The sequence below is a fragment of the Halichoerus grypus genome, chromosome X (genome assembly GCF_964656455.1).
Source record: "Halichoerus grypus chromosome X, mHalGry1.hap1.1, whole genome shotgun sequence".
Taxonomy (NCBI): Eukaryota; Metazoa; Chordata; class Mammalia; order Carnivora; family Phocidae; genus Halichoerus; species Halichoerus grypus.
Window position 1 is genome coordinate 68,846,332 of NC_135727.1, and position 26,381 is coordinate 68,872,712.

At 38.4% G+C, this 26,381-nt stretch overlaps 1 protein-coding gene across 6 annotated transcripts in view; it reads left to right on the forward strand.

Annotated features, from left to right (window-relative positions):
• The window catches only part of NAP1L2 (nucleosome assembly protein 1 like 2), a 236,007-nt gene that overhangs the window by 177,276 nt on the left and 32,350 nt on the right, over positions 1 to 26,381 (forward strand). For all 6 annotated transcript variants that reach the window (XR_013444694.1, XM_078064739.1, XM_078064736.1 and 3 more), the window contains one exon: positions 19,206 to 19,259. The gene's annotated coding sequence lies outside the window, so the exon portion shown is untranslated. The remainder of the gene's footprint in view (positions 1 to 19,205; positions 19,260 to 26,381) is intronic.

Sequence of the window (26,381 nt, forward strand, 5' to 3'; positions counted from 1 at the left end):
GAGAGAAGAAGCCATTTTGAAGAAAGTAGAAAGTGTGGAGAACATGGTTTCAGGGAGAAACAGGTCGCAGGTGCTGCCAGGGGGAGGGAGCTTTGGTCACAGAGGAAGGTGAGAGAGAGGAGCACACAGGGGAACTCACAGGAGAACACTTCCCCAAAGTCATTGGCTGGGAAAACGAGAGGGGCTGAATTCCATGAGTTCTTGCAACCAGTGGGGCATAAAGACTGGAGTTTTAAAGGTCAGGGATCTTGGCTTGGATAGAGCCCTGAGGGTGCTGCCCTACTCCTGGAGAGAAGGCAGGCAACAATCCAGAGGTAGACAGCTTAGAAACAGTGATCTGAAGAAAAGCTGGGGCACACAAGGTGATTATTTGCTCTTCTCGGAGTGCATGCCTGAGAGGCAGCATGAACAGGGACTCCTATCTAGGGACAAAGGAGCTGGCTAGTACCATTTCCCTCCCCTGCCCCTCAGCATAAACACAGAGCCACTGTAGTAAGGAGTATAGCACTGACACTGGCTGCCTAACCTGCTTACACCAAGAACCACACCACTGTGCTCTGGCAATACTGCCCTTCTTGGTCAAGCTTGCATTAGTCCCAATGCAGTGGGCCCCTTCCCCAGAAGACCGGAAGAAACCTGTGCCCATACCATGTGTCCTGACCAGAGAATTCTGCAGACCTTCAGTTCTAGTGGAAGTAGTATCAGGTCACATTTAACAAGGAGACCAGAGCACACCTAGTTAAGACATGCCATATTCTGGCCAAGGACCAAACATTGCCCAGTGCAGGCAAGGAGAGCTTCTGCAGATGACTGGCCTAAAGGAGAGAACACCTAAAACACAACAGCAGAGTGTACACAGCACACACCAGAGACACTCCTTGGAGCACCAGACCCTGGACACTATATGACCTTTTCTTCATAAAGCCATTACTTGCAGGACCAGGAAACATAATGGGCTTTTCTGAAACAGAGAAGAAGGCAGAGACTTAGACCAAATGCCAAGATGGAGGAATTCATTCCAAATGAAAGAACAAGGTCATGGCCAGAGATCTAAGCCAAACAGATATAAGTGATATGCCTGATGGAGAATTTAGGCAACAAAGTATCATAAGGATACTTGCTAGGCTTGAGAAAAGAATGGAAGACTTCAGGGAGGCCCTTACCACAGAGATAAAAGAGTTAAAAAACAATGAGTCAGAAATGAAAAATGCAATAACTGATATTCAAAACAGGCTGGATGTAATGAAAACAAGGATGGAAGAAGTGAAGGAATGAATAAGTCATACAGAAGATAAAATAATGGAAAATAATAATGCTGAACAAAAGAGAGAAATAAGAATTATGGAAGACAAGAATAGACTTAAGGAACTCAGTCACTCCATCAAATGTAATAACATTTGTATTATAAGATTCCCAAAAGAAGAAGAGAGAAGGGGCGGGGGAGAAAATCTATTTGAGGAAATAATAGCTGAAAACTTCCCTAATCTGGGGAAGGAAACAGACACCTAGATCCTGGAGGTACAGAGAACTCCCATCAAAAAGCAAGCCAACACCAAGACATATTGTAATTAAGTTGGCAAAATATAGTGATAAAGAAAAATATCTTAAATTCAGCAAGACAAAAGAAATCCCTAACTTACAAGGGAAGACCCATAAGGCTAGCTACAGATATCTCAACATAAACTTGGCAAGCCAGAAGGGAGTGGCATAGTATATTCAATGTGCTAAATGGGAAAAATCTGCAGCCAAGAATCCTCCATCCAGCAAGGCTATCATTCAGAATAGAAGGAGAGAGAAAGGGTTTCCAGACAAACAAAAACTAAAGGAGTTCATGATCCCTAAAGCAGTCCTACAAGAAACATTAAGGAGGACTCTTTGAATGGAAAGGAAAGACCAAAAGTGGTAAAGACAAGAAAGGGGCAGAGAAAATCTCCAGACACAATGACAAAACAAGTAATAAAATGGCACTAAATACATATCTATTAATAATTACTCTGAATGTGATTGGACTAAATGTGCCAATCAAAAGACATAGGGTGTCAGAATGGATAAGAAAACAAGACCCATCTATACGCTGCCTAAAAGAGGCTCATTTTAGAACTAAAGACACCTGCAGACTGAAAGTGAGTGGATGAAGAAACATGTATTATGCAAATGGACATCAAAAGAAAGCCAAAGTATCAATACTTATATCAGAGAAACCAGACTTTAAAACAAAGACTGTAACAAGAAATGAAGAAGGACACTATAGCATAATAAAGAGGACAATCCAACAGGAAGATCTAACAATGGTAAATAGTTAACACGGGAGCACCCAAATATATAAAACAATCAATAACAAACATAAAGGAACTCATTCATAATAATACAATAATAGGGAACTTTAACATCCCACTTACATCAATAGACAGATTATCTAAAATCAACATGAAACAGTGGCTTTGAATGATACACTTGAACAGATGGACTTAACAGATATATTTCAAACATTTCATCCCAAAGCAGCATAATACACATTCTTTTCAAATGCCCCTGGGACATTCTCCAGAATGGATCACATACTAGGTCACAGATCAGCTCTCAACAAGTACAAAAGGATTGAGGTCATACCGTGTATATTTTCTGACTACAATGCTATGAAACTTGAAGTCAACCACAAGAAAAAACTTGGAAAGACCACAAATAATATGGAGGTTAAACAACATGCTACTAAATAATGAATGGTTCAACCAGGAAATCAAAGAAGAAATTTAAAAAAATACATGGAAACAAATGAAAATGAAAACACAACAGTCCCAAACCTTTGGGATGCAGCAAAAGCAGTGTTAAGAGGAAAGTATATAGCAATACAGGCCTACCTTAAGAAGCAAGAAAATTCTCAAATAAACAACCTAACCTTACACCTAAAGGAACTAAGAAGCAACAATAAACAAAGCCTAAAGCCAGCCAAAAGAGGGAATAGTAATGGTTAGAGTAAAAATAAATGATATAGAAACTGAAAAAAACAATTAGAACAGATCAATGAAACCAGAAGCTGGTTCCTTGAAAAAATTAATAAAATGGATAAAACTCTGGCCAGAATTATCAAAAAGAAAAGAGAAAGGACCCGAATACATAAAATCACAAGTGAGAGAGGAGAAATAACAGCCAACACCACAGAAATACAAACAGTTATAAAAATATTATGAAAAGGTTTATGCCAAAAATTGGAGAACCTGAAGAAATGGATAAATTCCTAGAAATTTGTAAACTACCAAAACTGAAACAGGAACAAATAGAAAACTTGAACAGACCAATAACCAGCAAAGAAATTGAATCGGTAATCAAAAATCTCCCATCAACAAAAGTCCAGGGCCACATGGCTTCACAGGCAAACATTTAAAGAAGAGTTAATACATTCTTTTCAAACCAGTCCAAAAAATAGAAGTAGAAGGAAAACTTCCAAATTCATTCTAAGAGGTCAGCTTACCTTGATACCAAAACCAGACAGACTCCACTAAAAAAAAAGTACTACAGGCCAATATCCCTGATGAACATAGATGCAAAAATTCTCAATAAAATACCAGCAAACCAAATCCAACAGTACATTGCTAGAATCATTTACCAGGATCAGATGGGATTTATTCCTGGGCTGCAAGGGTTGTTCACTGTTCACAAATTAATCAATGTGATACATCACATTAATAAAAGGATAAGAACTATATGACCATTTCAATAGATGCAGAAAAAGCATTTGACAAAGTACAACATCCATTCATGATAAAACCCTCAGTAAAGTAGGGTTAGAGGGAACATACCCCAACATAATAAAGGCCATATACAAAATCCCCACAGTTAATATCATCCTCAATGGGTAAAAACTGAGAGCTTTTCCTCTACGGTCAGGAACAAGACAGGGATGTCCACTCTCACCACTGTTATTTAACATAGTACTGAAAGTACTCCCACAGCAATCAGACAACAGAAAGAAATGAAAGTCATCCAAATCAGCAAGGAAGAAGTCAAACTTTCACTATTTGCAGATGACATAATACTCTATATAGAAAACGCAAAAAGTCCACCAAAAATTGCTAGAATGGATATACAAATTCAGTAAAGTGGCAGGATACAAAATCAATGTACAGAAGTCTGTTGCATTTCTATATACATCAATAATAACAGAAAGAGAAATCATGGAATCAATCCAATTTACAATTGTACCCAAAACAATAAGATACCTAGCAATAAACCTAACCAAAGAAGTGAAAGACTTGTACTCTGAAAACTATCACACAGTGATGAAAGAAATTGAAGAGGACACAAAGAAATGGAAAAGCGTTCCATGTTCATGGATTGGAAGAACAAATGTTGTTAAAATGTCTATACTACCCAAAGCAATCTACACATTCAATGCAATCTCTTTCAAAATACCAACAGCATTTTTTTCACAGAACTAGTACAAATCCTAAGATTTGTATGGAACCACAATAGACTCGGAATAGCCAAAGCAAACTTGAAAAAGAAAAGTAAAGCTGGAGGTAACTCAATTGTGAACTTCAAGTTATATTACAAAGCTGTAGTGATCAAAACAGTATGGTACTGGCACAAAAATAGACACATAGATGAATGAAACAGAATAGAAAACCCATAAATGAACCAACAACTATATGGTCAAGTAATTTTCAACAAAGGAGGAAAGAATATACAATGGGAAAAAGACTGTCTCTTCAACAAATGGTGTTGGGAAAATTGGACAGCAACATGCAGAAGAATGAAACTGGACTACTTTGTTACACCGTACACAAAAATAAATTCAGAATGGATGAATGACCTAAATGTAAGACAAGAAACCACCAGAATTGTGGAGGGGAACATAGGCAGTAATCTTTTTGACATCAGCTGTAGCAACTTCTTACTAGGTATGTCTCCTGAGACAAGGGAAACAAAAGCAAAAATGAACGATTGGGACTTCATCAAGGTAAAAAGCTTCTCACAGTGAAAGAAGCAGTCAACAAAACAAAAGGGCAACCTTCAGAATGGGAGAAGATATTTGCAAATGACATATCTGATAAAGAATTAGTATTCAAAATACATAAAGAACTTATAAAACTCAACATCCAAGGGACACCTGGGTGGCTCAGTCAGTTAAGCATCTGCCTTCAGCTCAGGTCATGATCCCAGGGTTCTGGGATCAAGCCCCGCATCAGGCTCCCTACACAGCAGAGAGCCTGCTTCTCTCTCTCCCGCTGCTGCTCCCCCTGCTCATTCTCTCTCTCTCTCTCTGTCTCTCTCTGTCAAATAAATAAAATATTAAAAAACTCAACATCCAAGAAAGAAATAATCCACTTAAAAACGAGCAGAAGAAGGTGCCTGGGTGGCTCAGTCAGTTAAGCGTCTGACTCTTGATTTTGGCTCAGGTCATAATCTCAGGGTCCTGGGATCAAACCCCTACTCAGGCTCCATGCTCAGTTGTTGAGTTTGCTTGAGGATTACTCTCCCTCTTGCTCTGCCTCTCCCCCTGCACACACTCTCTCTCAAATAAATAAATCTTAAAAAAAAATGAGAAGATATGAATAGACATTTTTTCCAAAGAAGACATACAGATGGCCAACAGACACATGCAAAGAAGCTCAGCATCACTCATCATCAGGGAAATACAAATCAAAACTACAATGAGATTATCACCTCACACCTGCCAGAATGGCTAAAAGTAACAGCACAAGAAACAACAGATGTTGGCAAGGATGTGGAGAAAGGGCAAGCCTCTTACACTGTTGATGGTAAGGCAAACTTGTGCAGCCACTCTGGAAAACAGTTTGGAGGTTCCTCAAAAAGTTAAAAGCACAACTACCCTATGATCCAGTAATTGCACTACTAAGTATTTACCCAAAGAATACAAAAATATTAATTCAAAAGAATACATGCATCCTGATGTTTATAGCAACATTATCAACAATAGCCCATTTATGGAAAGAGTCCAAATGCCCATCAACTGATGAATGGAAAGAGAAGATGTGGTTATATATACAATGGAATATTACCATCAAAAAGAATGAAATCTTGCCATTTGCAACAACATGGATGGAGCTAGATAGTATTATGTTACACAAAATAAGTCAGTCAGAGAAAGACAAATACTATATGATTTCACTCATATTTGGAATTTAGGAAACAAAACAAATGAACATGGTTCTGGGGGGAGAGAGGCAAACAAAGAAACAGACTCAACTATAGAGAACAAACTGATGGTTACTGGAGGAGGGGTGGGTGGAGGTTGTGTGAAATTGGTGATGGGGATTAAGGAGGGCACTTGTGATGAGCACTGGGTGTTGTATGTAAGTGATCAATAAATTCTACACCTGAAGCTAATATTACACTGTATGTTAACTAGCTGGAATTTATTTATTTATTTACAGAAAGAGAGCAGGAGTGGGGGTGGGGCACAGGAAGAGAGAGAATTTTAAGCAGGCTCCAGGATGGAGCCCGATGTGGGGCTTAATCTCACGACCCTGAGATCATGACCTAAGCCGAAATCAAGAGTCGAACACTTAACCGACTGAGGCACTCAGGTGCCCCATAAATAAAAACTTGAAAAAATATGTTTTTAATCTGCTAACGAGCTCTTGTTGAATCCAAATGTCTAACCATTAGAAGTATTGCATTTTTGTCTTGATGTGCATATTTTTGTGGAGGTGAAGTTGGACTCTAAAACTGACAAGATAAAAAGGGCGTAGGAAAGCCTTACTTGTCCTGGAACTTGGAACACAATCCTGTGGCCTTACAGTATATCATCTTTTCTAATGCCTAAGAAATACTGCTTACAGGACACCTGGGTGGCTCAGTTGGTTGGGCGACTGCCTTCGGCTTGGGTCGTAATCCTGGAGTCCTGGGATCGAGTCCTGCATTGGGCTCCCTGCTCAGCGGGGAGTGTGCTTCTCCCTCTGACCCTCCCCCCCTTCATGCTCTCTCTCTCTCTCTCAAATAAATAAATAAAATCTTAAAAAAAAAGAAATGCTGCTTGCTTGGTTCAAATTCTGAATTCACAGGTGGTGATTGCCTGTACCTGACTCTAATCTGAAACCTTAATATTGTTTGCTGTGAACTGTTTTAGCCCCAGCATTAACTATGCTATACTGAAACTAATGAAATTGCTTCACTCAGCAAGCAGAACACAGACTCTGAGAGGGTTTCAGATTTAGGACATCCCTCTGTGGGATCATAAACTATGAACATATTCTGGATATTGGCTGGACCCTCTGGGTCACATACAGATGCCCACGGAAAAGGGCTTATTCTATAATGGGACCTTCTAAAATTGAGCTGTTGAATACCTCTTTATTTCTCACACAGAGACTAATTTTATTTTTTTTAAAGAAACCACTTTATTGGGATATGTTCTTGACACACACACACACACACACACACACACACAAATAATTGCATTCTTGTGATTCTAGCTGAAAGCTGCAAGTTGGAGGAGGGCACAGCATAGGACTGTGACTCCTCTACCTAGTCATGACAAATTGGACACTTGACCCATTTTTGGAGATGGCTGGATGCTGTTGACTTGCTGTGTTTGGCTTTTTGGATTAGTTGCACTTTGCAACAATAGACTGATAGCCTGACTGTACTTCCCTCACCTTTCTCCTCATACCCACACCTTAGTAAGATATTTTGTTTAATAAATACAGATATCTCCAGAATAGCATTGGTTTTTTTGTGTGTGTGTGTATGAGTTCTCGCTGGATAAATGATTAGAACAAAATGAATAAGGGTTATATAAACATATTTTGAATTTTTTTGATTTGGTTAGAACATGATTTTGTTAAGTCATGTAAAATTGTTTTTCTTTGAAAATGCTTTGGTCCCTCTTTTCATAAAACTCATTCAAATGAATGGTCTGGATGAGACAAAAAAAAAAAAAAACCAGAAAAACATAAATTATGATTACTGAGTAAGACACACTGATTTTGTAACAACTGAGAAGAAAAAAAAAACAGGCACTTGGGGAGGTATGGAGGGGAGTGGTAAGGCATTAGAGACCTTTGTTTTTCAGAACAACTCCTGGAAGCTTTCCCCTTCTCCCCAGTAAAAGCACCAGTGTTATCTTTCAAGCTTCTGAGAGTGCTTTGAATTCACACTGACTCCTGGCCCTAAGATCACATCAGACCATGCTGACTAACAGACAGCAGGGGTTGTGTTGTTGTACTTTCCATGCAGAGAACCTCCAGATGTCATCTGCACTCACAAAGCAGATGATCTGGTGACATGGACAAGCAAAACTGTTTGGAACTTATTACCTTCTAGCAGTCTCTAAAAAAACAAGAGCTAGGGCACCTGAGTGGCTCAGTCCGTTAAGCGTCTGCCTTTGGCTCAGGTCATGATCCCAGGGTCCTGGGATCAAGTCCCACATCGGGCTCCTTGCTCGGCGGGGAGCCTGCTTCTCCCTCTGCCTCTGCCTCTCTGTCTCTCATGAATAAATAAATAAAATCTTTTAAAAAATAAAAAATAAAAAAACAAGGGCTAAACTGAATTAATTGGACCAGACTGGAAACCCTGGGGCAGAAGTTCCCCTGGTAGGAAGCCACTTTGGGAGCCTATGTAACCAGCCCCAGTAAGAACCTTGGGTACTCAGTCTCTAATGAAATTCCTGGTAGACAGCACTTCACAGGTATTGTCACAACTCAGTGCTGTAGGAAATGTGTGCAGTTTGATATCTCTTAGAGAAGACTCTTGGACGCTTGCACCATTTTCTGTGGCCTTGACCCATGAGCCTTTTCACTTTGCTTATTTTTCTTTGTATCCTTTTACCATAATAAATCTTGGCTATCAGTATGACTGTATGCTGAGTCCTGTGATCAGTTGTGAATCTCTGAATTTAGGGGTGGTCTTGGGCGCCCCCATACAGTGGATGTTCAAAAGGAAGTATTATATTGTTACATTGTATTATTATTATATTATTTGTATTAGGTGATTAGGGTAAAGAATTTAAGCAAACTAGGCTTTATTCTGGATTGGGTGATGTCAGAAGGTGGGGGCAATTTGACTTTGTATCTTTTTTAAAAATTTCTTTTTAAATTTAAGTATACATAACACAATAGTACATTAGTTTCAGGTGTACAACAGTGATTTGACAAGCTTATACATTATGTGATGTTCACCACATGTGTAGCTATCATCTGTCACCATACATTGGTATTATCATTAACTATATTCCTTATACTGTGCCTTTTATTCCCATGACTTATTCATTCTATAACTAGAAGCCTGTATTTCCCACTCCTCTTCACCTATTTTGCCTATCCCCCCATCCCATCCCCTCCGGCAACAATCAGCTTGTTCTCTATTTATAGTTCTGATTTTGCTTTTTGTTTGTTTATTCATTTTTTTAAAATTCCACATGTGAGTGAAATCATATGGTATTTCTCTTTCTCAGTCTGACTTATTTAACTTAGCATAATACCCTCTAGGTCCATCCATGTTGTCTCAAATGGCACCATCTCATCCTTTTTTATGGCTGCATAATGTTCTATTATGTAAATGTGTGTGTACAAGTATATACACACATATATATTCATATATATAGTGTAAAAGTAAATATACATATATATACACATGTATATATGTGTATATACACACACACACATACACAACCACATCTTCCTTATCCATTCTTCTTTCAATGGACACTAACTAAGTATCAGAAAGAGAAATTAAGAAAACACCAATTGCAGTTGCATCAAAAATAATAAAATACCTAGGAATGAACTATAATCTGAAAACTATAAATCACTGATGAAAGAAATTGAAGATGACACAAAAAAATGGAAAGATATTCCGAGCTCATGGATTGGAAGAATTGATATTGTTAAAATGTCCATGTCACCCAAAGCAATCTGCAGATTCAATGCAATCCCTATCAAAATACCAACAATATTTTTCACAAAACTAGAACGAGTAATACTAAAATTTGTATGGAACCACAAAAGACCCTGAATAGCCAAAGCAATCTTGAGAAACAAACAAATAAAGCAGGAGGTATCACAATTCCAGATTTCAAGATATACTATAAAGCTGTAGTAATCAATACAGGATGATACTGGCACAAAGATAGACACATAGATCAATAGAACAGAATAGACAGCCCAGAAATAAACCCACACTTATATGGTCAATTAATCTATGATAAAGGACTCAAGAATATCCAATGAGAAAAAGACAGTCTAATTAATAGTGTTGGGAAAACTGGACAGCTACATGTAGAAGAATGAAACTGGACTGCTTTTTAACACCATACACAAAAATAAACTCAAAATGTATTAAAGATATAAATATGAGACCTGAAACTATAAAAATCCTAGAAGAGTACACAAGCAGTAACTTTTTTTACATTGGCTGTAGCAACCTTTTTTTAAAAGATTTATTTATTTGAGAGTGCATGCACGTGAGTAAGTGGGGGGAGGCACAGAGGAAAGAATCTCAAGCAGACTCCCAACTGAGTGTGGAGCCCTATGTGGGGCTTGATCTCATGACCCTGAGACCATGGCCTGAGCCACAATCAAAGAGTTGGATGCTTAACTGACTGAGCCACCCAGACACCCCAGCTGTAGCAACTTTTTTTCTACATATGTCTCCTGAGGCAAGGGAAAAAAAAGCAAAAATAAACTACTGGGACTACATCTAAATAAAAATTTTTGCACACAAAGGAAACCATCAACAAAAGAAAAAGGCAGCCCCCTGAAGGAGAGAAGATATTTACAAATGATATATCAGATAAGGGATTAATATCCAAAATATATAAAGAACGTAAACAATGCAACACCAAAAAACCAATCTGATTTGAAAATGGGCAGAGGACCTGAATAGACATTTTTCCAAAGAAGATATACAGATGGACAAAAGACAAATGTAAAGATGATCGACTTAGTATCTTTTAAAATGTGTTATCTCAAAATAAAGCTAAAACTGGTAAAGTAACATCATTTACTCATACTAGCCAGGATAGGAGTATGTTTGGTCATTTTTGTGCTTTGGACAATGTCCATGTATTTTTCTGTGTTCAGACATAATTACAGAGTAGTGTCTTTTTTATCTTAGTCCATCACTGTCACAGAGTGGCCTTCTCTTATGTTGGTGTTGTGAGATTGTTTATATGCAACAGGAGAATACCAAGGGCTATTTGTGTGCCAGATCAGCTCCCAATGTCAGTAGATTGTTTTCTTTTCCTCAAGATTATGATATGTAGCAGTTTTTCCTGTTGTTGGAAGAATATTGATAATTTTTCCTAGATGATTTTTATAAATTTAATGTGGGATAGAATGTGGGAAGGGACTTAGGAGAGCTGCAATTTATTTCCAACATTACTACTAATTGACTGTATGACCCAAAGCATTATTTTCCAGGTGGAGAAGCTAGAGGGGGAAATATTTTGTGAAGATTTCATAATAGAACTCTTAAGATCCAAACAAAAAGGCGTTCATAAAACACACTTTGAAAAGGATTAGGAGTGGTTTTAGAAAAATAAGTGATTTCTACCTGTAAGCTTATATAGCCTTTTATTTTCCCAAAGTTCATTTTTAGTTCAAATAATAGCAAAGCTGTAAAGGTCAGGGAAATTATAACATGACAAAAATAGCTGAAGTTGTAGGTAGGATTTTTATTTTTATTATTTATCCTTATGTGGTTAACAAGAAGATCAACCGTTAAGCATAGTCTATGTAAGATGTAAGAATGGTGTGACTTTATCTATAAAAACTCATTGTTTATTTTTAAGGGATGTTATTGGGAGGTCAGTCACTGGGATAGTTGTTTTTGGTAGTGAAGTGGAGTTATTATACTGGGGATTTAAAAGCCCAGGGAAGGGGCACCTGGGTGGTGTAGTCTGTTAAGCATCTGACTCTTGGTTTCAGCTCAGGTTGTGATCTCATGGTTGTGATCTCATGGTCCTGAGATCTAGCCCTGCTCTGGGCTTCCTCTCCCTCTGCCCCTCCCACTTGTGCTCTCTCTCTAAAATAAATAAAAAAAATTAAAGCCCAGTGAAAGCACTTGGCAGCTATCCATAAAGAAGTCAAACCTACAGCCACACTGACTTGTTGTTTTCTTCATGCTATTATACAAGTTCCAAAGGGGAATTTTTGTATCAGCTACACTGTTATCAGAAGACAATTCAGTCAATTCATTAGAGATTTTATGTTTTTTTTGGAAACCCATGGATTAATTTCTCTAAACTTAATATTTTGAAATAAACCCAGGTGATTTAAGTTGCCCTATGTTTGGAAGGACTAGTTTCATGTACTACATAGCTGAAGGGTGTGTCTGGATACATAGATAAAAATAACCTGCCAGAAAGTGTACATCCAATACTTGTGTCACTGTTCTGATTTAGAAGGCCAACCTGCTTTTCTGATTTTATTCCATTGTTTTAAAATTAGAATTATCATAGGTCTATGTAGGATTTTTATTATTAGCTAATTAAAGTTCTGTGATATTATAATAGAGGCAACAATTTCCATAGTTAGCCCGGTGATGGGTATTAAGGAGGGCACGTACTGCATGGAGCACTGGGTGTTATATGAAAACAATGGATCGTGGATCACCACATCAAAAACCAATGATGTATTGTATGGTGACTAACACAACGTAATAAAATTTTAAAAAAAGAAGCAAATTCTGAATATTAATCACTTGAAGTTATTTTTTGGGAAAAAGATAAAGGAGAAAAAATAAATCTGTTTCTGCACTAAAAAAAATAAATGAAAGACACACTAAAGCAGAGTGCACTGTTTGGAAATTGGTAATTTATATTTGTGCTTATGGAGATTTAGGGTAAAAATTTTGGAAGAAAGAGTTAGCAATAGTTACTGAATTGTTAGTACATGCAAAATAAAAAAAACTTTTCTACTATTTTATGTAATTGGAATGTGCATAAATCACATTTTAAGGGCAATATAGTAATTGCAACTGGAATTGTAAGTTTAAACAGAAGTAGTTCAAGTGTTATTTGTGTTTCTGTCATTGTATTTGGATCTCAGAATTTGTGTCAGTCTTGGGGCACCTGGGTGGCTCAGTCAATTGAGCATCCGACTCTTGATCTCAGCACAGGTCTTGATCTCAGGGTTGTGAGTTCAAGCCTCATGTCAGGCTCTGTGCTGGGCATGGATACTATTTAAAAAAGAAAAAAAGAGGGGCGCCTGGGTGGCCCAGTCGTTAAGCATCTGCCTTCGGCTCAGGTCATGATTCCAGGTCCTGGGATCGAGCCCCGCATCGGGCTCCCTGCTCTGCGGGAGGCCTGCTTCTCCCTCTCCTACTCCCACTGCTTGTATTCCCTCTCTTGCTGTGTCTCTCTCTGTCAAATAAATAAATAAAATCTTTAAAAAAAAAAAAGAATTTGTGTCAGTCTTAGCCTTCTTAATCCTACAGAAACCAGTTTTGTTTCTCAAAGCTGACATCCAAAAATTTTTCTTCTTGTCCTCTAGAAGTTAGATGATGGCAGTGAGTGTTTAGAGATTCTTAGAGTGTGTAGGATAAAGCCATATATTCAACTATGGAACTATAGGACTGACATGCAAGCCTGAGACTGCATATATCATTGAGCTTTCTTTTTTCAGTCTATTTTAAATGAGATAGGTTTTAATCAAACACAGTGTGCACATGCACATACACAGACATAATTGGAGTGGTTAAATATTTACATGATATTCACTGAGGGAAAAACATCTTTTCTTTATATGCTACTTAAGCTCCTTGCTCCATCCTCCACACAAGACTGCCTCTAGAACCTTCCATTTTTGTGACTCCCTAACAGGTGTCTTTTAGCCTAATGAGAAGATTTTCATCCCTGTTCTCTTTCTCTTCTTTTTCTACTCCCATTTCTTCTCTCCTCTTCCTCTTCCTTTTTTTCTCATTATCTTCAAGAGGGTTTATTATGTGGAAATTTGAAGGTGTGGAAAGTAGCAGAGCCACTGCATCAAATATAAAACAACTAATCAAACATCCCTAGACACCTATCATCTAAAAAGGAGGCAAGAAGAAGCATTGAAATAATACTGTGTTTGTGGTTTTCTAAAACTAAAATACACACATACACCTAAAAACCTGGAAAGAAATACACTAACAGTCTGATTATTTATGTGATTATCACACTAAACAGTAAACTGTTAGGTCTGGAATATAACAGACCCTCTTTAAAAATAAAGTCTTTAAGTTATATGTGAACTTTATCAAAATGTGGACAAGAAAAAAACTAGCTGTTTTCCCCACCCTAGGCAATTTTTTAATGCCGCATGGCATTCCATCTTGTTAAGACATTATCACATCTTTAACCTTTTCCCTAGTGCTGAGTCATTGAGTATTTCCAATTTATTCAGAATATCAATGCAAATGTTTTGCTTTCAGCAATATTACTTCAGATTTGAGTATCCTCATTTTATCTCCAAAAGAGCCTACATGGAGAAAGGATAATTTGCAATTCATCAGCAGTACTCTGGGATATTGATAATCTGGGTGTATAGTATTAACTAGTCATACATAAAATTGTACCCTGATCACCATAGGCCCTTCTTTACTCCCACCCCATTCCATCTCATCTCATTCTTCCCCAGGAAATGTCAGAATTGATTGAATTTTAAGACAATGCACATTCTTCATAGAGATTTTGAAAATCCAGAACTAGAAAATAAACAATCTGTAGGGAGTCACATCATCAGATCTTCACGGTTGATATTTTAGTGTTTTTATTATGTTCAATTAGCCAACATATAGTACGTCATTAGTTTTTGATGTAGTGTTCAGTGATTCATTAGTTGCGTATAACACCCAGTGCTCATCACATCACGTGCCCTCCTTAATTCCCACCATCTGGTTACCCCACCCCCTCACTACCACCTTCTGTAACCTTCAGTTTGTTTCCCGGAGTCCAGAGTCTCTCATAGTTTGCCTCTCTCTCTGATTTCTTCCCGTTCAGTTTTCCCTCCCTTCCCCCATGGTCCTCTGTGCTATTCCTTATAGTCCACATATGAGGTATTATGCTAAGTGAAATAAGTCAAGCAGGGAAAGATATTTTAGTGTTTTACCCCCTTCTCTTTTGTTTATATATTTGAATGTAAAAATGCTTGTGTTTTGTTTTTTGCACATGTCCTTACATTGGAGCAAAAATAATGAGGTGAATGGGCTGAAGGCATTCTTTTTTTGTGGGTTTTTTTGTGTTTTTTTTTTCTTTTGGTAAATTAGAGCTGACATTATAGCTGCACCCTTAAGCTCTTTTTGAAATTTTTTTGAAGATTTTATTTATTTATTTGAGAGAGAGCACAGAGGGAGAGTGAGAGGGAGAAGCAGACTCCCAGCTGAGCAGAGAGCCTGACATGGGGCTCGATCCTAGGACCCTGAGATCATGACCTGAGCCGAAGGCAGATGCTCAACCAACCAAACCACCCAGGCACCCCTCTTTTTGAATTTTTTTAACCGTAATATTTGTTAAACATAGATAAAAAGAAAGCATAGATGTTATTGAAAAGATTATTGAACAACACTCTACTAGTGGTCATCAGTATTAGATCTATTAATCTTCCACATAAGAGAGGCTTGGAAGTCACATTTCTAGCCTCTAAAAAGTCCCCTCACCTGCATTCTTTGCTCTTACAGGCTCAAATTTTCTCAGGCTTACTTAAGATCTTCTCTCTAGATCAGTCCTCAGTGAACCCCTCTGGTCTAGAAATTTTGGAGCTGCTACCACAGGGAAGATGGGTGGCACTGGAGGTTTGCTAGATCTAATCATTCATTGAACAAAGATTTGCCAATGACAGCTGCTCAACAAATAAGGTGATTATGTCATCTGCACAAGGGGCTTGTGACACCACCTCCTTTTGCCAAGGCAGCTAGAGGGGAAGGCCGTTTAATCAGTTGTTCCTGCTGCAGCTTTAGGCCTGCTCTGGTATTGTGCTTGCCTGCCCCTCCACCTCTTCATCCACCTCAGCCTAGTTTCCACAGCAGCCACAGCTGAAGCCATTTCCGCTTCAACTTCTGCCTCCATCTTAGACCCTGCCAGTGCCCACTGCCTGGGCTACAGCCATCTCTTCTACTGTGTGAATCTTTTCCTATTAGAAAGGTAACAATGGAAGGTCTTGGGGAACCTGGCACAGCCAGTGAAGTGAGCCCACCAATTGGCCCTGGGGCAGCCACAGCCTCTCGATAGGCTTTGATGGGATACTCCTTAGATGAGGACTTTATTGAGAGCCTCTGGCAGTAAAGTACCGAGTATGCTCTCAAAAAGCTTCTGGCCAAATCTGCAGGCCTAGAGGCCAAGAATCTGAAGGATTTTCATCCCATTGAGAGGAAATATCCTGACATCTATAGGCCCTTTTTGGAAAAGAGATGCCAGATCATCAAGTGGGTTTTGTGCTAACCCACAAAAGAGGAGTGTGAGGTAAAGTCCAAGGCCGAGGACTATGGTTATATTAGGGTGGAAGATGATTCTGATGCTCAGATGCAGGGTCTGGAGAATACAGAGTATGAGGACTTGGACGAGTATTGTTAAGAAGCTTTCGAAAATGTAGAGAAAGTGTTTGGGGAGTATGGAGGAATAGAGGGACAAAATATGGATGAGGAGACAGAGGATCCTACAGGGACCCCCAATTTCTGGCTCATGGTTCTAAAGAATGTTGAAGAGGTCACTCACTTGATTCAAAAATATGACAAGCCCATTCTGAAGTACTTGAGAGTTCTGCAAATCAGGTTTTTAAAACCTGATGAGCCCCTCACCTTCACTCTGAAATTTCTCTTTGAACCCAGCAACTACTTCACAAATGAGGTGTTGACCAAAACTTATACACTCAAGTCTAAGTTCCTTTACTCTTGACTCCCATCCCTTTAAGGGATCTGTGGTGGAGCATTGCATTGTTTATAAGACAAATCAGAAGGGGGCACCTGGGTGGCTCAGTAGTTAAGTGTCTGCCTTCGGCTCAGGTCATAATCCCAGGGTCCTGGGATCGAGCCCCGCATCATCGGGCTCCCTGCTCGGCGGGAAGCCCGCTTCTCCCTCTCCCACTCCCCCTGCTTGTGTTCCCTCTCTCGCTGTGTCTCTCTCTGTCAAACAAATAAATAAAATCTTAAAAAAAAAAAAAAAGACAGATCAGAAGGAGGGAAAGAACGTCACTGTGCAAAAAGTCCTGAAAAAGCACAGGTTTTGGGGGCACCTGGGTGGCTCAGTCGTTAAGTGTCTGCCTTCAGCTCGGGTTGTGATCCCAGGATCCTGGGATCGAGCCCCGCATCGGTCTCCTTGCTCAGCGGGGAGCCTGCTTCTCCCTCTCCCACTCCCCCTGCTTGTGTTCCTGCTCTCGCTCTCTCTCTGTCAAATAAATAAAATCTTCAAAAAAAAAAAAAAGCACAGGTTTTGGGGATGGATGCACACAGCGATCCAGGAATTTCCCTGAGAGTCTTTTTTCAACTTCTTCAGTACCTATCGGGTGGGGCCTGGATGCCAGTGAAGATAAGGAAGATGTTTTCATAGCTCATACCTTACTGCACCTTTGTTATCCCAAGAGCCATGTTATACTTCACAGGAGAAGCACCTGAGGTCAAATAAGGGAGAATAAAACAAACTTGGGTTCTGACAGAGTCACTTATGAGAACAGGGTGGCTGTTGTTGAGGGTGCTAAAGGCCAAGGCCTAAACTCCCAAGCAGAAGATACTAACTTCTGAAGCAGGGTGGTTGGTGTATGTGGGTCTCCACATTAAGAGCCTACATTTACAATAACCAAAATTTAACCGTAAGTTACTTATGGCCATAATGTGTGTGTCTCTTCCTGGTAGTCTCAGAATAAAACTATCTTCAAATATATTTAACAATGCATTCCACCTACCCCTCTGGTGGTATAAAGTTTTTCAAGAAATGTAGAAGGTAGTGAATTCTCTAAGCATATGAATACCTTGCTATTGTGACTCCATGGCTTTTGTTATGTTACTATTAGTTTCTAGCCATGGAAAATTACCGGAATTGGTAACTGAGACATATCTGTTTAGAGACGTTTTTTCTTGGAAAAAGCAAAGCAAGATTACCCTGCTTCCAACCCTGTCAATAAATGGGATTTATTCTGTTTGCACTAGCTATGCCTTCCTCTCGTCATTGTTATACAAATGCAGCAAGTTATACTAACTAAAATACATTTGATTTTTTATTGTAATTAACTGTTAGCTTGTTTATAGGTTCCTATATTTTATGTGATATGGTGATTGACTCAGAAACCAGTTGCATTATTGCTTATCAGTGAGGTATAGTTAAAACCACTTTTCCTAAAGCCTGCCATAAATTGTACCATGTACTTCTGCAAAGTAGGGTTAAAGTGTGCATTTTCTTTTCTGTAATGTTTCTGTGTTCCATGGAAATTAGTTATATAATTAGTTAAGCTTTTTTCCTCATGCTTATTCCAAATAAAATTAATATGAATGTTAAACACTGTTTCTTCTGAGGGTATTGGAATAAAGGATATGGCCTTGCCCCTTCAAGTGCCAGGTGGAAGATTTGGTTGGAAGGTATTAGCAGGTCACACTTATCCTTTGGGTACATTATGCCCACTACATTTTTAAGAGTCCACAAAAATGTTTTTATTTCTCTTAAAATCGGAAGGAAAATAAATATAATTATAATAATGTGTACATAATCCAGCCTGGATTATATTTGTCTTATACCAAAAGAGATGTAAAATAATATTTATTTATGTATATAAGAATGTCATAGAGGAAAGGGCCAGGGAAGGTAAAGCTGCCAGATTCCATGAAACTCATGAGAAGGGAGTGAAAGAGCGAGGAGGTAGAGTGGCTGAGGCGGATGTTGATGTGACAAAGGAGAAAAAAAGAGGGAGGGGAGGAAGGAAAGAGGGACAAGCAGAGATGGGTTTATCAGGAAACGGGTTATGGATGGCCTCTAGGCTCTAGGAGACAGTGAATGGCCTGACTGGCAAGAGGGGAGAGGGTTAATAGAATGGAGAGGGAGGGGTGGGACCAAAGCCCAGGTGGGGCCTGGCCTGGGAGAAGTTGGAGCTTTGCTAGGGAGAAAAAAAGGAGGGGAGAGGATAGAGAAGGGAGAAAGAGAGTTAAGAAGGTGGGTGAGGGGTCTGGAGAGCAGAGAACCAGTGGATGAAAGGGTGAAGCTTTATTAAAGATGAAAGAGCATTCCTTGGTTAGAGATTACTGAATTTCAGGTTTTATAATTCTGATACATTTTGCAAAAACAGTACCCTGTCCAGGAAGAGGAATCCGAAGAGGAACTAGAGAAGCATTGGTCTATTGTAAGTAACCTTTAATCATGTTCTTTCATTGCCAAAATGGAGATATCTATATCTATCTATCTATATATGAATTAATTCATTATTTTTATACAACAAACACCTTATATTGTACTATTTCTATGTGCCAGACACTGTTCTAAGTACTTTACATATCCATAATATTTATAATTTATTAATATTGATTAATATTAATTTTATAATTGAAAAAATAGTCATTTTCTTTTTTAAAAAGTTTTTATTTAAATTCCGGTTAGTTAACATACAGTGTAATATTAGTTTCAGGTGTAGAATTCAGTGATTCAACACTTACAACAGCTGGTGCTCATCATAATAAGTGTACTCCTTAATTCCCATCACCTACTTAAACCATCCCCTGCCCACCTACCCTCTGGTAACCATCAGTTTGTTTTCTATAGTTAAGAGCCTCTTAGTTTGCCTCTCTCTTTTTTTCCCCACGCTCATTTGTTTTGTGCCTTAAATTCCACATATGAGTGAAATCATATGGTATTTGTCTTTCTGTGACTTACTTCACATAGCATAATACTCTCTAGTTCCATCATGTTGCAAATGGCAAGATTTCATTCTCTTCTATGGCTGAGTAATATTCCATTGTATAAATATACCACATCTTTATACATTCATCAGTTGATGGACATTTGAGCTCTTTCCATAAATGGGTTATTGTTGATAATGCTGCCGTAAACATCGGGGTGCATGTATCCCTTTGAGTTAGTATTCTTGTATTCTTTGTACCTAGTAGTGCAATTGCTGGATCATAGGGTAGTGATATTTTTAACTTTTCGAGGAACCTCCAAACTGTTTTCCAGAGTGGCTGCACCAGTTTGCATAAAAGTAGTAAATGCAGGACGGGAGGCTCCAACAAGGCAGAATTAATTATAATATCAACCAATACTTCCCTCCAAACCCCACTTTAACTGCTAGTAAGCATATATTTTTGTATCCTGCTTTTATAAAAAGAAACTTACCATTATAACATTAGTGTTTTCTTGTAATTTAATTTATATTTAGAAGCACATTTAAAAACAATTTTATGGAAGTATAATTAACATACAATATTATATTAGTATTAGGCATACAATATAATGATTCAACAATTCTATACATTACTCAGTGCTCATCACAAATGTACTTTTAATCCTTTTATCTATTTCACCCATCCCCCACCCACCACCATTCTGGCAACCACCAGTTCTCTGTATTTAAGAGTCTTTTTTTGTTTCTGTTTTTCTTTGATTGTTTTGTTTCTTAAATTCCACATATAAATGACATCATATGGTATTTGTCTTTATTTGACTTATTTCACGTAGCATTATACCCTCTAGGTCCATCCATATTGTTGCAAATGGCAAGATTTCATTCTTTTCTAAGGCTGAGTAATATTCCATTATATATATATACCACATCTTTATGCATTCATCTATCAATGGACACTTGGGCTGCTTCCATATCATGGCTATTGTAAATAATGCTGCAATAAACATAGGCATGCACATATCTTTTTGAATGAGTGTTTTCATTTTCTTTGGGTCAGTACCCAACAGTAGAATTACTGGATCATATGGTGATTCTATTTTAAATTTTTTGAGGAACCTCCATTGTGTTCTCTGCAGTGCCTGCACCAATTTGCATTCCCACCAACAGTACACCAGGGTTCCTTTTTCTCCACATCCTTGCCAACACTTGTGATTTCTAAAAAGGTATAATTATTAATAATCACGTAGTATTCCAATATATGGGAACACAATTTATTATTTTAATATTTGTTATTAGTTTCTAATTTATATATTCAAGTAGGCAAACGTTCTGCCTTTTAATATTAAGACTTTTCATTCAAGTTTCTTTTTTTTAACTTTAACCTCCAAGGCTTAGGCAAACTCTATGAAGAGCTAAATGGAAAGTTAGAAGCAGGAGTCATATCAGTAATTAGCCAGGGTTTCATTTTTTTTATTTTTATTTTTTTAATAAAGATTTTATTTATTTATTTGACAGAGAGAGAGTTAGTGAGAGCAGGAACACAAGCAGGGGGAGTGGGAGAGGGAGAAGCAGGCTTCCCGCCGAGCAGGGAGCCCGATGCGGGGCTCGATCCCAGGACCCTGGGATCATGACCTGAGCCGAAGGCAGACGCTTAACCGACTGAGCCACCCAGGCGCCCCAGGTTTCATTTTTTTTTAAAGATTTTATTTATTTATTTGACAGAGAGAGACACAGCAGGAGAGGGAACACAAGCAGGGGGAGTGGGAGAGAAAGAAGCAGGCTTCCTGCGGAACAGGGAGCCCGACGCAGGGCTCGATCCCAGGACCCTGGGATCACGACCTGAGCCAAAGGCAGATGCTTAATGACTGAGACACCCAGGCGCCCCTAGCCAGGCTTTCAATGACAAATATAGTCACTAGAATGTAACTTGGTCATTACCAAATGTACTCATAAACCTTGGAGATGGTATTTTTCTACTCAAAATGTATAATGAATCTTTTACCTTATCTCTGTATCAAAAAATATATCATAATTTTTACACATTTTTTGAACACGCAAGAACTTGAGAAATAGAGCTCTCTTAAGCCTTTTTAGGAGGATGATAAATTTCAGGCCAAAAAAAAATGTATGGAAGGTCTAGCGTGAATGTACCAATGGTAAGCATTAAATAAACTTAACTGTAGGAGTAAGACCAAAACAAACATACGTATTATGGTTAAACATTGAACAATTTAAATGTTAAGAACATGGTCAATGTAGACATAATGCAACTAGCAAAAGTTGGGACTAAAAGGGGGATTTCTTCTTTTATAACCGGGGATCAAAAAATCTGGCAAGGTAAGGTGCCTGGTACAGGGTAGATGCTCAATAATATATTAATCAATATCTGTCTTAGTGAATGTGACTGCTATAACTCATCTAGGAATTTATCCTACAAATATACTTTTGCAAAATGGCATGCTCAAGGATACTTATTGTAGTATTGTTATACCAAAACAATGGGGAAAATTCCAAGTCCCTTGGTAAGAGATTGTTTATATAAATTATGGCCCATCTACACAATAGATTTTTTAAAATGCTATGAGACAGCTATATGTTTATACCAATGAAGAGCCGTCATTTACTAAAGAATATTCAATAGAAAGATAAAAAGGGTCATGATTTCCTTTTGTGCCTCTGGAACATAGGCTTTAAATTAACTTTAACATATAATATGATGGACAGATTGTCCAATTTTCATGGCCTTAATGGGTACTGTGATTTAAGTTATAGTTATACATGGGGATCCCACTAAATTTAAACAAAGTATCTCCTATACTCTTAGAGGATATTACAAATAGGTATGCCTCATCTTAACAACTGAAATAATTGCCTTGTCTAAATTCCCTATAGTCATATCACCCAGTGACTTAAGACATCCTACAGTAGGCATTGATGCTCTGACTCAAAGAACAATAAGTTAAAATTTAAGTCTTTGCCATTTAGCATAAGCTTGAGCAAATGGGACCCTATGAACCTTTCCCCAGGTTAAGACAAGGTATATAAGAATTAAGACCCATTAATTATATTACTTCTCTATGAGGCCATTATTTCTACTGTCTTCCAGTTTAATATCCTAATTTGGCCAATGCCCAAAACAGGAAAAAAAAAGGAAAAGAATATCACTAAACAGTAGATTATTATAACCTTAATGCTATGGTACTCCTGATTAAAGCTGGCCATGTCCAATATTATTAAAATTATTGACTTCCTCAAATAAAAAACTGGAAGCCATCTTAATTTTGTAGGTTTGATTAATATGTTCTATTTAGTGACTATTTCAGTAGCCTGTCACAGTTTGCCTTCACCTTTAAGGAAACACAATACACATTTACTCAGGTATCCATGAGGAATCCCAATAGCCCTCCCATGCCACACAGTATTTTCAGGCAAGATATTAACCTTGTCCAAATTTCCCCAAGACCACAGATAAGATTGTTTATTGAGACAGCCTCTAAGAAAATTCATTTGATACATATATTCATAACATAACAATATTCATAAAGGAGCCCACAAGCCACTGCCTCACATAAAATATAAGGCCCCACAACCTCAGTAAAATTTCTGGGTAATATTTGGAATAGTTGAGGGCTGCTCCAACCCTGAAACTGTAAAGTAACAACTATTGAAACCAAATGTTAACACAAGTCCAAAAGCTTTTAGTCCATTTTGGTTTCTGGAGGTAACATATTGCTTATGTACAAATTTTACTTAAGCCCGTTTATGTTGTTACTCACAAATCAGCTGACTTTGATGAATGGGGTCCCCTGTAACAAAAGGTTCTAGACTGTCCAAATTATAATACAATAGGAACTTCCATTAGTTCCCACCAAGCAGTTGTCACTGTAGAGGCTTTAGCAATCTCCTGTCATGTCTTTTGGAGTCTCTGGACCACCTATGATAGCCACAAATTGCCCATGGGCATCTGGTACAAAAAAACTGATTTCCTTGTCCCCCTTCTACACACCATTATCATGAGAACTGCTGATTTCATACTGAGCACTTCTGGAAAATGTGGCTCTCATAGGTCTGAACTTGTAACTCCCTGTACTTAGCTGCCCATTATGCCTTGAATCAAAGAGACAAGACTTGTGGCTTGGCACAGCCACAGAGGCCCTCTTACTGAAATAAAGTGATACTTAAAGAGCCAAACCTGAACCCTCTAGCATTGGCTGAACTTCAGACAACCATTTTTGAAGTAGAGGATGCCCTGGCCAACAGTTAGCCCTACATTAGTGTCATTATTAGGACTCTTAGCCACTGCCAATTTTTTAGCCATCAGGTTTGAGCAATGACAACAACAAAAATTTCTTGTCCAAGGTTTCCCACTTTGGGATAAAGTATCCTGCAAATTTTTTACCTCACAGATACCCCAAAATATAATTCAGTGTCACATACTTATCGGCATGTATGTATTAGTCTGCCTGGGCTTTCATAACAAAATACCACAGACTGGGTGGTTTAAACAACAGAAATTTATATTTTACAGTTCTGGAGGCTTGAAGTCTAAGATCCAGGTGCCATCAAGGTTGGTTTTTGAGGAAGCTTCTCTCCTTGGTTTGCAAATGGCTACCCCCTCACTATGTTGTCACATAGCCATTTTTTAACCTATCTATCAGTTCATATAGTTACCTTTTGTGTGTGTGTGTGTGTGTGTGTGTGTGTGTGGTGAGAATGGTAGCCAAGATATGCAAACGACCCAAGTGTCTGTTGACAGATGAATGGATAAAGAAAATGTCACACACACACACAATTGAATATTATTCAGGCTTAAAAATAGAAGGAAATTACATGGCCTTTTCTCTGTACATATGCACTTCTGGTGTGTTTTCCTCTTATAAGAAAACCAAACCTATGAAATTAGGGCTCTAGGAGTATAACATTTTTTAACTTTGAATATCATATCCTTAAAGGCCCTATTTCCAATTGGACAGCCACATGCAGAAGAATGAAACCGGACCATTTCCTTACACCACACACAAAAATAGACTCAAAATGGATGAAAGACCTAAATGTGAGACAGGAATCCATCAAAATCCTAGAGGAGAACACAGACAGCAACCTCTTCGACCTCAGCCACAGCAACTTCTTCCTAGAAACATCGCCAAAGGCAAGCGAAGTAAGGGCAAAAATGAACTATTGGGACTTCATCAAGGTAAAAAGCTTTTGCACAGCAAAAGAAACAGTCAACAAAACCAAAAGACAACCGACAGAATGGGAGAAGATATTTGCAAATGACATATCAGATAAAGAGCTAGTATCCAAAATCTATAAAGAACTTCTCAAACTCAACACCCAAAGAACAAATAATCCAATCAAGAAATGCGCAGAAGACATGAACAGACATTTTTCCAAAGAAGACATCCAAATGGCCAAGGGGCACATGAAAAAGTGCTCAACATCACTCGGCATCAGGGAAATCCAAATCAAAACCTCAATGAGATACCGCCTCACACCAGTCAGAATGGCTAAAATCAACAAGTCAGGAAATGACAGATGTTGGCGAGGATGTGGAGAAAGGGGAACCCTCCTACACTGTTGGTGGGAATGTAAGCTGGTGCAGCCACTCTGGAAAACAGTATGGAGGTTCCTCAAAAAGTTGAAAATAGAGCAACCCTATGACCCAGCAATTGCACTACTGGGTATTTACCCCAAAGATACAAATGGAGTGATCCGAAGGGATACATGCACCCCAATGTTTATAGCAGCAATGTCCACAATAGCCCAAACTATGGGAAGAGCCAAGATGTCCATCAACAGATGAATGGATAAAGAAGATGTGGTACACACACACACACACACACACACACACACAGGAATATTATGCAGCCATTAAAAAAATGAAATCTTGCCATTTGCAACGACATGGTTGGAACTAGAGGGTATTATGCTAAGCGAAATAAGTCAATCAAAGAAAGGCAAGTATCATATGATCTCACTGATATGAGGAACTCTTAATCTCAGGAAACAAACTGAGGGTTGCTGGAGTGGTGGGGGGTGGGAGGGAGGGGATGACTGGGTGATGGACACTGGGGAGGGTATGCGCTATGGTGAGCGCTGTGAATTGTGTAAGACTGATGAATTACAGACCTGTACCTCTGAAACAAATAATACATTATATGTTTAAAAAAAAAAGAAGATAGTAGGAAGGGAAAAATGAAGGGGCGGGGGAATCAGAGGGGAGATGAACCATGAGAGACTATGGACTCTGAGAAACAAACTGAGGGTTTTAGAGGGGAGGAGGTGGGGGGATGGGTTAACCCGGTGATGGGTATTAAGGAGGGCACGTATTGAATGGAGCACTGGGTGTTATAAGCAAACAATGAATCATGGAACACTACATCAAAAACTAATGATGTAACATATGGTGTCTAACAAAACATAATAAAATAAAATTTTTAAAAAAGGCCCTATTTCCAAATACAGTCACATTGTAGATTAGGCTTCAACATATAAATTTTGGGGAGACATAACTCAGTCCCTAACAATATAGAAAAGCTACTGTACAAAGTTACACCAAAAATCTTATCCCTTTTGACATTCCAGATAAGACTAAGACACTCATTTCACTTAAAATACACAACACCA